The sequence below is a fragment of the Myotis brandtii genome, unplaced genomic scaffold (assembly GCF_000412655.1).
Source record: "Myotis brandtii unplaced genomic scaffold, ASM41265v1 scaffold237, whole genome shotgun sequence".
Classification (NCBI taxonomy): domain Eukaryota; kingdom Metazoa; phylum Chordata; class Mammalia; order Chiroptera; family Vespertilionidae; genus Myotis; species Myotis brandtii.
The window spans coordinates 4,440,213-4,454,132 of record NW_005358943.1 but is presented as its reverse complement, the minus strand read 5'-3'; the positions used below and the strand labels follow the sequence as shown (position 1 = coordinate 4,454,132).

Here is a 13,920-nt window from a genome sequence, read left to right as displayed (position 1 = left end):
GCGTTGGGGACGGCAGCGCGGAACGGCGCTGTGGGAAGGAACTTAGTACCCCTTCCCTCATCTTCCGCCCGGAAAGGTATATGTGCATCCTAGGGGCTGTTATAACCATGTTTTCTTGAATTACTATTGTATTTCTGAAGAGTCAAGACCGCATTATGGCGGCCGCGGGAGTTGCGTTTGCGCGTGCGCGGTTGCGGGCGCGCGCGCTGCATGGGAGCACGTGATCTTGCGGGGTCGGCCTCTAGCTGCAGTTGTGCAGCTGGCGGGGCGGTGGCTGCGCAAGCGCAATATGCATTTTCAAGATCTAATGTTCTTGTTGGACGCCATTTGGGTTCTAGATTTAATTTTCCTCATTCTTGAGAGGGTTACATTTTGTTACCCTCAAATTCCCACATTTTTCAAGAAAAACGCTTCACTGATGTTGAAGCGTTAAACTGACCTTAAACTGTTTTCTTCTGTTTCTCTGATTCTCTGAGAGGCTGTGGACTTAATTTTCTGTGAAAGTGATTGTCACCTATGGTTCTGGATTATAATTTCACTTTTAGAGTTTTGCTGGATTCAAGTTTATATTTAGGCAGGTGAAGATCAGCACCTAGTGGTGGTCATACAGGAAATGCATTTATTTGAACTGCATATTTGCAAATACATTTTTAACCCTGTTTTTACCAGTGCTGTTGTGAATGTTTACAAAATAGAAACAATTTGAGTTTGGGAAATATGAGGGGGAGGGCCCATTGGAAAGACAATGTGATGTTGTTTAAAAAGAAATCTCAATCTCCTTTGGGCATTTATTTTTAGAAAATATTTCATCCTGAGTCAGTGAAGATTTAATTTTAATTAGTTTGTGTGCTTCTGATCATACTTGCATTAGAGTTATACATTTTTTCGGTCTCTGATCACTTGTCCATTATTGCTTCAGTTAGATCATTTTTATTACTGTTTTAAAATTAATTCATTTTCTTAGCATTTTGTTTATGATATGTAAAACATAAAACTTGATGAATTTTTCTGATAAAGAATTCTGTAAAGAACTTCTAACCACACTGAGGCCTTTATGAGGAAATTAAGTGAACCATCAATAAAAATAAAATCAGTTGATTTACAAAATACACTGACCACATATGTATAAGATAATATTGTGTTTGATTTTTTAAAATTGTAAGTTTGTTCCTGGTTTTACTTTCTTAAAGAAGGTAGTTACACGTATGCTAGTGATTATTTTAGTTTAAAATGGTAGTGTCATTATATTTTAATCTTACATAACACCCTTGGGAGAAGTTTTATACGATTTAATATAATTCTACCATTGTGGAAATTATTTCTTACTGGGCTAAAAACTTGTAAATGGTTTTCGTAAGCTTCATCTATGGTTTGTATACAAAATAATTCCTTTCTCGATAAGTTTAAGTAAGTCCCCTGTCAAATGAAGAAGTGGCTATTGCTTTGTAATCTTGGTTGCTTTAGGATTGTTTTTATTGCCTAAAATAAGTACCATTAGTAGTACTAACAAGATGTAGTTGAAAGGAATACTTGTGGTTGGTGGATTTTTAAAAAATGATATCACGTATGAGATAGAATGGAGTGATAGGAAATATTATTTTTTCTTCACAGAAAATTTGTTGCTGATATAGTTCCTGGGCTTCTGGAGTCTCCTATACAGAAATATATTTAGAGGGCACTTGTGCAATTTTCCCTTTTATGCTTCTGGAGTGGTTTACCCAGCAGACCCCTCTCCCACCTCCTTTGACATTGTTTCTGATGTTTTATTAGAATTAAAAATATGTTGTACTTTCTGTATTTGTGTGTCTGTACGTGTGATATGTGTAGAGACATACATATTTAGGTAAAGAAAAGAACTTTGATCTTAGGGCATGGTACACTTTGCATTTCCAGAAAAGTGAAATATTTTGGTTTATATATTTAAGCTGATGTTTTAATTTGAATATACAAACGATTGCCTCTTAGGTTAATGGTAAAGATCATAAGAGGTACTTGAAAACACTGAAGAACATAATGAACAATGTAAATATTTATTGGTGGGACAATTTTGCCGTCATGTTTGTTAGAAAGGCAAATACAGTTCTATAAACTTAAAACTAAGATTAATGAATTGTGTGAACCTCCACTCTTTGTTCATCCGTGTGCTGTCAGTACAAGCTTGTTTTGAAATTTTACTTGGATAGTTACGATGCCGCAAAATTTTGACATGTATGCAGCATATATAAATATTAAAACTAGGTTACTCCAGGAATGCATAAAAGTTAATGGGGTTATTTTGTGAATTTTAAGCATTGTAGAATTTAGTTCAGATAAGGTTTGATGAAGCCATAAACCATAAAATTGGCTTTTTAATAATTTAAATGTATGATAAAAATATTAAAAAAAATTTTTTTTACTTATAGCACATTAGGAACATATTGAAATTAATTAACATTTAGAAATAAATGCTCTAAATGTTTTGGTGATTTTTGTGACCTTTGTGATAATTGATTGACCTGTTTTTAATTTAGTATTATATTGTGGATATTTTCCCATTTTATTCTATTAAAATGTTCATATTATTGGTTTTTACTGAGTGGAAGGGAGAGGGATAGAGAGAAAAGTCGATGAGAGGAAACATTAGTTGGCTGCATCCTGCCTGCCCCCCTACTGGGAATTGAGCCTGCACTCAGGCATGTGCCCTGACCAGGAGTCGAAGCATGACGCTCAACCACTTAGCCACATTGGCCAGGCTTATTATTCTTTTAGAATGCGTGTTTTTAATGGTTATATGATATATTGTGAAAATATCCCAAATTATTAAATATTCAACAAATGTTTTTAAATAGCCACATAATATTATCACTGCTAGAGGCCCAGTGCACGAAATTCTTGCACTGGGGGTGGGGGGGAACCCTCAGCCCAGCCTGCACCCTCTCACAGTCCGGGACCCCTTGCTCCTTACTGCCTGCCTGCTCGCTGCTCCTTAGCGCTGCTGCGGAGGTGGGAGAGGCTCCTGCCACCTGTGAGCCCGGCTTCTGACTGGGGAGTGCACTGACCACCAGGGGCAGCTCCTGCGTTGAGTGTCTGCCCCCTGGTGGTCAGTGTGCATCACAGCGACTGGTTGTTCTGGTGGTTCCGCCGTAAAGGTTGCTTAGGCTTTTATTAGATAGTTTTAGAATGTGCTGTGACTTACTAAACCTATTTTGTTGTTGTTAGTCCTCACCTTAGGATATTTTTCCATTGATTTTTAGAGAGGGGGAGGGAGGGGGGGGGGGGGGGGGGAGAGAGAGAGAGAGAGAGAGAGAGAGAAAGAAAGACATCGATGTGAGAGACGTTAATTGGTTGCCTCCCACACATGGGATCAAACCTGCAACCCAAGTATGTGCCCTGACCCTTCTGTGTGATGGCTGATGCTCTAACCACTGAGCATACCAAACCTTCTTTTCTTGTTGACCATTTTGCTTATTGCCCATTTTCTATTATAACTGATATTATAATTGAAGTGAACATCCTTGAACATGAGTCATGATATACTTTTTATAATTTATTTGAAACTAGAGGCCCAATGCACGAAATGCGTGCAAGAGTAGGCCTTCTTTCCCATGCTGCCAGCACCGGCTTCCCTCTAGCACCCAGGACCCGGGCTTCCCTCACAGCCCCGGCTTCATCCAGAAGGATGTCCGGAAAGACGTCTGGTCTAGTTAGCATATTACACTTTTATTATTATAGATTACTGTTTCAAAAGGCTTTTAAATTAATTTACAAAATTGATAAAAAGATGATTTGAATAGCATTTCTCATACCACTATCACAGTGGTCGGCAAACTGTGGCTTGCGAGCCACATGCGGCTCTTTGGCCGCTTGAGTGTGGCTCTTCCACAAAATACCACGTGCGGGCGTGCACTTACAGTGCGATTGAAACTTTGTGACCCATGTGCAGAAGTCGGTATGTGGAAGAGCCACACTCAAGGGGCCAAAGAGCCGCATGTGGCTCACGAGCCACAGTTTGCCAACCACTGCACTATCAGTTTGGTGGTTGAAAATAGTATCTTATTAACTTCTTTTTTTCTATAATTAGTGAACTTGAACTTTTTTTTGCCTGTGCTCTACCTGTGAGTCAGTTTCTATTTTGCTTGGTAGTTCAGTTTCTTCATTAAATTCCATATATGAGTGAAATCATAATGAGGACTTGTCTTTCTCTGACTGGCTTATTTCACTTAGCATAATATTCTCCAGGTCCATTCATGCAGTTGCAAAGGGTAAAAATTTCTTCTTTTTAATGGCAGAGTAGTATTCCATTGTGTAAATGTACCACAGCTTTTTAATCCACTTATCTACTGATGGGCATTTGGGCTACTTCCAAATTTTGGCTATTGTAAATGATGCTGTAATGAACATTGATCTGTTGCCTCCCCTTGACCTGAGATGGAACCCACAAGCTGGGTATGTGCTGGGAACAGAAATCGAACCTGAGACCTTTCAGGTGTGTGTAATAGGACTACATTTCTATTTTTAATCTGCTTTAGGACATAATGACATGAAAATAGTGCAAATTATGAAGTTAGAAGTAGGAAAAATATGATAAAATGTTCTACAATTTTTAAACTAAAATTTTCTTCTTTGTTTAACATAGACTTTTTTTTCAATGGAGGAATTTTGGTTAAATCTCCATTAAATCTACTGTTTGTACTGATTGCACTGAAAAGTATAATCTTGCTTATTAGTGATCTCTTTCAGTTATAATTCTATTTTATCACTTAAATAATGGGTATAGGAAAGAAAGTAAGTTTATTTCCAAAACATTTTTATTGAACTCTTTAAACTTGAAATTAGTGAAAAGGAGAAAAGGAAGTAAAGATAGAACTCAAAATACTATTGGTTTTATAAAAATAAACCTAGGCAATAGGTAGAATTGTTAAGATACTGGTTTCTGTTAGGCATTTTCTTTTTCTTTTTAATGAAAAATTCCCATCTTAGGTCTTTTTCAAGGATTCCTCTCCTCTACATACTAGTAGTGAGACTGCTGGTCTTTGCCTGGGCTCTGCCTCTCTAAGCTGTGGCCTAGAAACTCAAGGAATGTGGAGCCATCATAGGACTCACGTCATTTATTTACTATCTGTAAGAGATCAATCTCTGCTTCCTGATGTCCAGTGTCTTTCATAATTTTATCTTTTTTTATATATTTTTTTATTTTTTTAAATTTTTTTATTGCTCAAAGTATTACAAAGGGTATTATATATGTGTCCTTTTTTATCTCCGCCCTTGACAATCCCCTGGCCTCCCCTACCCCCCAGTGTCTTATGTCCATTGGTTTTGCTTATATGCATGCATACAAGTCCTTCGGTTGATCTCTTACCCCCTTCCCTCCTGCCCCCCAACCCTCCCCGGCCTTCCCGCTGCAGTTTGACAATCTGTTTGAGGTAGCTCTGCCTCTGTATCTATTATTGTTCAAAAGTTTATAATGGTCTCTATTATCCATGAATGAGTGAGATCATGTGGTATTTTTCCTTCATTGACTGGCTTATTTCACTTAGCATAATGCTCTCCAGTTCCATCCATGCTGTTGCAAATGGTAAGAGTTCCTTCTTTTTTACAGCAGCATAGTATTCCATCGTGTAGATGTACCACAGTTTTCTAATCCATTCATCTACTGATGGGCACTTAGGCTGTTTCCAAATCTTAGCTATGGTGAATTGTGCTGCTATGAACATAGGGGTGCATATATCCTTTCTGATTGGTGTTTTTGGTTTCTTGGGATATATTCCTAGAAGTGGGATCACAGGGTCAAATGGGAGTTCCATTTCCAGTTTTTTGAGGAAACTCCATACTGTCTTCCATAGTGGCTGCACCAGTCTGCATTCCCACCAGCAGTGCACAAGTGTTCCTTTTTCTCCACATCCTCTCCAGCACTTGTCGTTTGTTGATTTGTTGATGATAGCCATTCTGACAGGTGTGAGATGGTACCTCATTGTTGTTTTGATTTGCATCTCTCGGATGATTAGCGACTTTGAGCATGTTTTCATATGTCTCTTGGCTTTCTGAATGTCCTCTTTTGAAAGGTGTCTATTTAGGTCCTTTGCCCATTTTTTGATTGGATTGTTTATCTTCCTTTTGTTAAGTTGTATGAGTTCCCTATAAATGTTGGAGATTAGGCCCTTATCAGATATAATGTTGGCAAATATGTTCTCCCATGTAGTGGGCTTTCTTGTTGTTTTGTTGATGGTTTCTTTTGCTGTGCAGAAACTTTTTATTTTGATGTAGTCCCATTTGTTTATTTTCTCTTTAGTTTCCAATGCCCTAGGATCTGTATCGGTGAAGAAATTGCTTCGGCATATGTCTGAGATTTTGTTGCCTTTGGATTCTTCTAGTATTTTTATGGTTTCCTGTCGTATATTTAAGTCCTTTATCCATTTTGAGTTTATTTTTGTGTATGGTGTAAGTTGGTGGTCTAGTTTCATTTTCTTGCATGTATCTGTCCAATTTTCCCAGCACCATTTATTGAAGAGACTGTCTTGACTCCATTGTATGTTCTTGCCTCCTTTGTCAAATATTAATTGAGCGTATTGGTTGGGGCTGATTTCTGGGCTCTCTATTCTATTCCATTGATCTATATGTCTGTTCTTGTGCCAGTACCAGGCAGTTTTGAGAACAGTGGCTTTGTAATACAGCTTGATATCTGGTATTGAGATCCCACCTACTTTGTTCTTTCTCAGGATCGCTGCAGCTATTCGGGGTCTTTTTTTATTCCAGATGAATTTTTGGAGAGTTCGTTCTAGATCCTGTGAAGTATGCCGTTGGTATTTTAATGGGAAGTGCTTAGGTCTTTTTCAAGGAAAACTGCTAAGAATTTTTTATTTTATTTTTATTTAAAAATATTTTTATTGATTTCAGAGAGAAAGGGAGACGGAAAGAGAGGTATAAACATCAATGATGAGAGAGAATCATTGATCAACTGCCTCCTGCACACCCCCTACTGGGGTTTGTGCCTGACCTGGAATCGAACCATGAGCTCCTGGTTCATAGGTCGATGCTCAACCACTGAGCCATGCCGATGGAACGAGAAGTTTTTATATTTTACTGTTTTTGTGTGACCTTTGCTCTTACCTGAGAATTTTTCCTAGTTCTGACAAATGATACTTGTTTTTAGCAAATTTGGGACAGGAAAAGTACTACCAGAGAAATATATATAGATAGTAGCAAGAGATGATGGCTAGCATCTTGATAGTGTAGAGGTGTCAGATTTCAAGTGTTAGAAGCAAGAATTTAAAATTTTAGTTTTGAGGTTATTTAGTTTGGGAATCTGTATATCTAGAACTGAATCAGTACTTATTATGCAATAATTATGTAATCATTTTATAATCTGTAGTCATTGTGATAATTGACAATCTCATTAATGATTCTGAATTATACAGAATATTTAGATATGTTTAACTTGTTCAGGAAGGCAAAAAAGTATATGATTTAGTTTAGAAAGATGTGTTATGTTTTTAAGTTTTGAGGTATATGGAAAATTCATACATTGGCATATGCTGAAAGAATTTTGAGGATAAAATTCTTACCTTTGAGTTTTAATATTTGTGGGGCATATTATAGATAAAATTATGTGATGCTTTAACAGTATTTACATAATAGGTTACAAGTATATCATCAAGTAGCTCTTTGTTCTTGTAAGTTCCCTAGAGTATATAGAAATTACCTACCTACTAGAGGAGCTTCTTTTAAAAAAACAACAACTCTTGCCTATTTGATCTTGCTATGTGTTCTAGAGAGCCCTAGACTTCAAAAATTACGTCATAGCCCTGGCTGGTGTGGCTCAGTTGGTTGGGCTTCATCCCTGGAACCTAAAGGTTGCCAGTTTGATTATGGGTCAGGGCACATGCCTGGGTTTCAAGCTCCATCCCCGCATTGGGGTTGTGCAGGAGGCAGCTGATGGTTTCACTTTCATATCCATGTTTTTCTCCCTCTCCCTTCCTCTCTTTTTAAAAATCAATAAAAAAAATCTTAAAAAAATTAAATAATATTATTTCACAGTGTTCTTTTTCAGATTGTCTTATAATCTACAACGTAAATTCAGTAGTTTCTCCTGTCATGTTAGTTTGTTCAACAGGGAGCAATGAGTTCCACAAAATTAAACTTTGTTTATATATGTTTCAAGTTGTAGGGTGGAAACCATTCTCTAATGGATAGAGTATGAGTGCGTTAATGCTTATTTATACAATGTGAATGTTTGCAGTTTTGAATTTTAATCATTTGGATTTTTGAGTCTTTAAGGTAATGACTGAAGCATCTCCTTGGCCACCTTTCAAAAAGCGTGGCAGGCCTAGGCCTATGGGTATAGTTGATAGTGCCTCCCTGGCAGTCTTTATAATTGGACTTACATAAACACGAAAGTCGGGGAAATGAAGATGACCTATTAACTTTACCATCAGAAATGTTTACTTATTCATGTCTGCAATTTTTCATTGCTCAGAATAGTATAAAATTGTTGTGTATTTTGTATCTAATAGCTAGGAATAACTAGCTTGAACCCTTTTGTTTGTGAGAGAGTACCCCTTTGTATGATGGTGATGTGAGGTGGCAGTGTCAGAATGTCTTCCTTTCCTTGTTTGTATAACCCTGTGCTACTTTGGGGAATTAGTGCCTTCGTGGGTAACCAAGAATTATGTGTGTAGCACTTTATGGCACTTTTACATTCTAATGAGAAATTTGAATTGTACATTAGAATAGTGATTCTCAGAACTGACATGATGTAAAAAGAATTCTCTTGGAGTTGGTAATCCTCAAAGATAATACCTTGCATTTTGTACAAAGGTAAACCTAGAAGGTGGAAAGAGAATCTGCTGTTTTGAGGACCAGGATAAAAAGTGTTTGGTGAGACAATAATGACTTGAATGCTTCAGCTCATTTTCAACTAAGGCTTTGGAGCTTAAGATGTATCTGCCCTGCTACCTAATATTAGATTAAATATTTTAAGAAAAGGAAGAAATAGGGGAAAGCATGGAAGAAAAAAAAGACTATCTTTGAACTTTTATTTTCTTTTAAGTGGTAAATATCAGGAGCTAATTGGATTACAGTAAAGACTAAACTTCTCTAAGAAACTATTACTATTGTTTAAGCATGAAAACTGTTTATTTCTCTCATATAACAATACAGCAGAAGACCGTTTAGGATTTACAGCTGGCTTTGGTTTAACACGGTTTCCATATGTTGAACATGGTTTGTAGGTTGAACTACTACACAGTTTCACTAGCCAGGGGCAAGGGAGAAAAGACAGTGAGTGGGAATGCTCATTCATGTTTTCATTCTTTTGAAAACATGATTTGGAAGTGGCACATATCACTTTGACTCATGTTTTATGGGTGAAAATTTAGTCATTGGAACATACTTAGCTGGGAAAGGAAGGCTGGGAAATGTAGTACACATTCGGACAACCATGAGATGAGGTTGGCTAAAATTAGAAAGCTTTATAAATGAAGGAGAGAAATGGATATTAGAGAACAACTAGCATTTTCTGCTACAAAAGGAGGCTGTAGAAGTAGCCTCTCTAAGTAATTCATAATTTGATATTGAAAACTTTTGTTTTAAGAGTTAGATCCAGTTATAACTGTATCTTTTGAAATGGGACTTTGAGAGCTTTGTGTTCATGATTTGTGGCTGAGGTTCTAGTTATTATAAATATTTATCTTATTTGGTAGAATTCTTCCTCTTTTTTGCTTCCCTTTGAAAACATTAAATTGTGATTAGTTTTGCAAGAATTGGCATTTTAATTTAATTTTTAAAACAACTGTCATATTTTTTAACCTTGCCAGTTAATTTGCTTATTTTAAAAGGATGAAGGACAGTGGGTAAATTGTCTCCCGTGGACTGAACCCACAACCTGGGTGTATGCCCTGACTGGGAATCAAACCCTTGACCCTTTGGTGCGGGATGACGCTCCAACCATTTAGCCACACCGTCCAGCGTGGAAAATAATGATTTTTGAAGGCCTTGTAATATACTTAAGTAAAAAGATTGTGGTGGTGAATTATTTGCTTATTGGGAAAACTTACATGATTAATTAAGTAATTAAAAGTAGCTTTCCGTAGATGATAAATAAAACAATAGATGCTTGTGCAAGGCACAGAATGTGGGACTCTGTTGTGGGGAAATCAAGGAAATGTTATGTTAGGAGAACTCAAAATAGCTCCCTAATATAAATTCTTGATTTTTGTTAATAAGTCATTGCTGCCATGGTGCCTATATAATAAACCTAATAAAGGATCTGTTAATTATTCTCAGCTGGAAGTTCTCTTATTTCTCTTTTTACTTTGTTTTCTTTGTATATCCTTTAAAGGTATTTCTTTCTACTTTTATGCTTAGGGTTATTTGTGTAGTACTTTATAAGCTTCCTGCAGTTAGTAATTAATACGTTATTGATATATCTGGAAAATGTCACACTTTAAAGACAAATCCCTTCTAATTAGGTATGCTTAAACCATGGTAAGACCACTGTTATAACTATGAGATTGCTTTCCACAATTCCGACCTTGATATTCAATAAATATTTACTCATCAAAAGAATAGAACCTATTTGTTTTAGGTGGAGGTGAAAAAAAGGGGAGGCAGATAATCTAGTTCTTTCCTTTCATTTAACTCATTATCCATAGATGTTAGAACTTAAAAAAAAATTGAACATGTAATTTACTTAAGCACCCACTGGATAAATTTTCAAAGATTAGACATGCATTTTGCACATGAAAAATTATAAGTAGTAAAACAACTTTTAGAAAAAAATTATTAAGAAATAGAAGAAAGTTAAGAAAATGAGGAAACACTATTGCTTACCTATTAATAAGCTTCTAAAATATAACTCTGAAGGACATATGTATGCATATTAATAAGGGTGTAATAAAAAGATGAAATGACATAATTTTGTGTTTTAAGTTTGTGTAATTCCTTTGCCTCTCAAACTTATTTTAAGTGATTTAAAAGTTGGAAAATAAAAACAAATAAATGAATAAATGAGGAAAGAAAGAACAAAGGAAAGGACAAAGTATTTCCCTAAAACCAGTTAGTAATATAGTAAAGTGAAAAGAACAGTAATTTTGTAGTGGGACATGGGCAATTAGTGTTTCCCAACAGTATTCCTTATATATGAAATGTTGATTCCAGCTCTGGCCTGGTGGCTTAGTTGGTTAGAGCATCATCTCATAAACCAAAAGGTTGTGGTTTTGATTCTTGGTCAGGGCACATACCTAGGTTGCAGGTTTGATATGACCATTAAAAATAAAATATTTCCCTGTGGGGTGGCTCAGTTGGTTGGATGTCGTCTCGTGCACCAAAATGTTGCTAATTTCATTCTTGGTCAGGGCACATGCCTGGCTTGAGGGTGGGATCTCTGGTAGGGGGCATGCAGGAGGAAGCCAATCGATGTTCCACGCTCTCATTGGTATTCCTTTCTAAAAAAATCAATAAATATTAAAATATTAACCACAATTAAATCAGTTCACTTAATCCTAGGTAATTCTTGTTTTACTGCTCTAAAGTTAATCTACTTAACACAAAATTGTCTGCACCAGACTAACAGAATCATGGGAATCTTGACCCATTCTCTTGATACAGTTTTGACATATGTCGATTCATAGAGGTAATGTCATCTCTATACCAGGAGGTCTGTATCTATGAGTCCCTTGCATATAGTAATAGTTAAGATGATTTCGTAAAGTCCTTTATTAAGGATCTTTTGATGTTTACGTAGAAGACACATTTTCCCTTTTAGGAATAGTGGCAGCAAGGATCTTGGTTTCATTTTTGTTTCTCTTTATTTTTTTAATTTATCTTTGTTGTTGAAAGTATTACAGATGCCCCCTTTGTTTTTTTCCCCATTGACTACCTTCACCCCGCACCCATCTGTCCCAGACCTTCACCACACTATTGTCTGTGTCCATGGTATTTTTGTTTCTTGAGTCGCATTGCTCCAGTCTAGCCTAATTCTCTACATTTGGCATACCACTGTCATCCTTAGAATTTTATTCATCATTGTGGGGATTTCCTTCACTCCTTTCTGTGCAGAACCCTTGTTTTTTATTTTTTGTTAATCCTTACCTGAGGATATATTTCCATTGATTTTAGAGAGAGTGGAAGGAAGGGGGAAGACAGAGAGAAACATTGATGTGAGAGAGACGCATCAATTAGTTGCCTCCCACAAGAGCCCTGACCAGGGCCAGGGATCGAACCTGCATCTGAGGTATGTGCCCTTGACTGGAATTGAACCCATGGGCGGATGCTCTGTCCACTGAGCCAAACTGGTTAGGGCAGAACCCTTGTTTTTTATGCTATGTCTTTTTATTGACTTCTATCATTAGAGGGAAGGGGACCATATTGGCTAGTAACTTTTTGAGAAACAATATATGGGAGGTATATTTTTTGAGACTATGTATGTCTGAAAATTGTCCTGTATTTTTTATGCGTGATAGTTTGGCTAGGTATAGAAATCTAGGTTAGAAATAATGTTTCTTCAGAATTTTAAGGGCACTGTTTTATTATCTTCTATTACTACTGAGAAATATGAAACCATTCTTATTTTTGATTTGCCCCTTAATAACAGCTTGTAGAATCTTTAATAGTCTCCAGTATTCTGAAAGTTTATTGTTGGCTGGCATTTATCATCAGGTCCTTTCAGTTTGGTAACTCTTTTTTTAAAAAATATATTTTATTGATTTTTTACAGAGAGGAAGGGAGAGAGATAGAGAGTTAGAAACATTGATGAGAGAGAAACATCGATCAGCTGCCTCCTGCACATCTCCTACTGGGATGTGCCCGCAACCCAGGTACGTGCCCTTGACCGGAATCGAACCTGGGACCTTTTAGTCAGCAGGCCGACGCTCTATCCACCGAGCCAAACCGGTTTCGGCACTTTGGTAACTCTTAACCTGAAAATTTTTCTTAAATAATTTCATTGGTGATATCTTTCTTCTGCCATTCTGTCATTACAGTGTGAATTTTTGGTTGGTTACACTAATTGTCTTATTTACAACTTTATCTTTGCTCAGTTAGATTTGTTCAGCTTTATCATTCAGTTTTTCTATTGAGATTTTTATTTTTTTTCTGTCATGTTCTTTTTTGTTTTATGTTGTTAATCCTCACCCGAGGATATTTTTTTCATTGATTTTTTAGAGAGTGTGGGAGAGAGAGAGGAACAGGGATGGGGGAGGAGGGAGAGAGAGAGAGAAACATTGATGTGAGAGACACACCAATGGGTTGCCTACCACATGTGCCCCAACCTGGGCTGGGGATTGAACCTAGGTATGTGCCCTTGACTGAGAATCAAACCCGAGACCCCTCAGTACAAGGGCCAAAGTTCTGACCACTGAGCAACACCGGCCAGAGCTATCGTGTTCTTAATTTGTGTTTTTCATTCCTTGTCTATAGTATTTTACTTTTGAAACATGAATGTGACATTTTTTCTTATATTTTTTAAAAGTTTTCCTGCACAGTTGATTGCTTTGTGTTATTTTCTTTTCTTTAGTCTTTGCCTTCCATGTTAGAATTTTCTTAGTTCTGTTCCTCTTCTTTGTCTTATTACATAATATGTTATGGAAGATTAAAAGTAATTAGAATATTTAAATAGATTAGAATATTTAAACTTGTCAGGTTGAACTTCACTATAGGCCGCTCAGGGTGGGCTATTTTTGGAGAGCTCCCAAGCTCTTAAGGTCTTGCATCTTGGGCTTGTTAGATGCCACCAGAGAATTGTCTTCCATGTTTGTACATAGAGACTCAAAGTCTGATTGCCAGCATTCTTGGAGATTAACCCAAGAATGTTGGAGATTAATGGAGCAAGAGAACTAGGGGTCTCTACTCAGCAGACAGTCCTCTCTTGTTATGTTGCTTTCATTTTTAATTCTAGATCAGTGGTTCCCAACCTTTTTTTGGCTATCCCTAAAATCCTGATGCCTC

The 13,920-nt window shown here is 36.8% G+C and overlaps 1 protein-coding gene across 1 annotated transcript in view; it reads left to right on the top strand.

Annotated features, from left to right (window-relative positions):
• The first annotated feature begins 6 nt into the window (after nucleotides 1-6).
• The window catches only part of ATF7IP (activating transcription factor 7 interacting protein), a 122,470-nt gene continuing 108,556 nt past the window's right edge, over nucleotides 7-13,920 (top strand). Inside the window, exon 1 of the mRNA XM_014540188.1 lies at nucleotides 7-76. The gene's annotated coding sequence lies outside the window, so the exon portion shown is untranslated. The remainder of the gene's footprint in view (nucleotides 77-13,920) is intronic.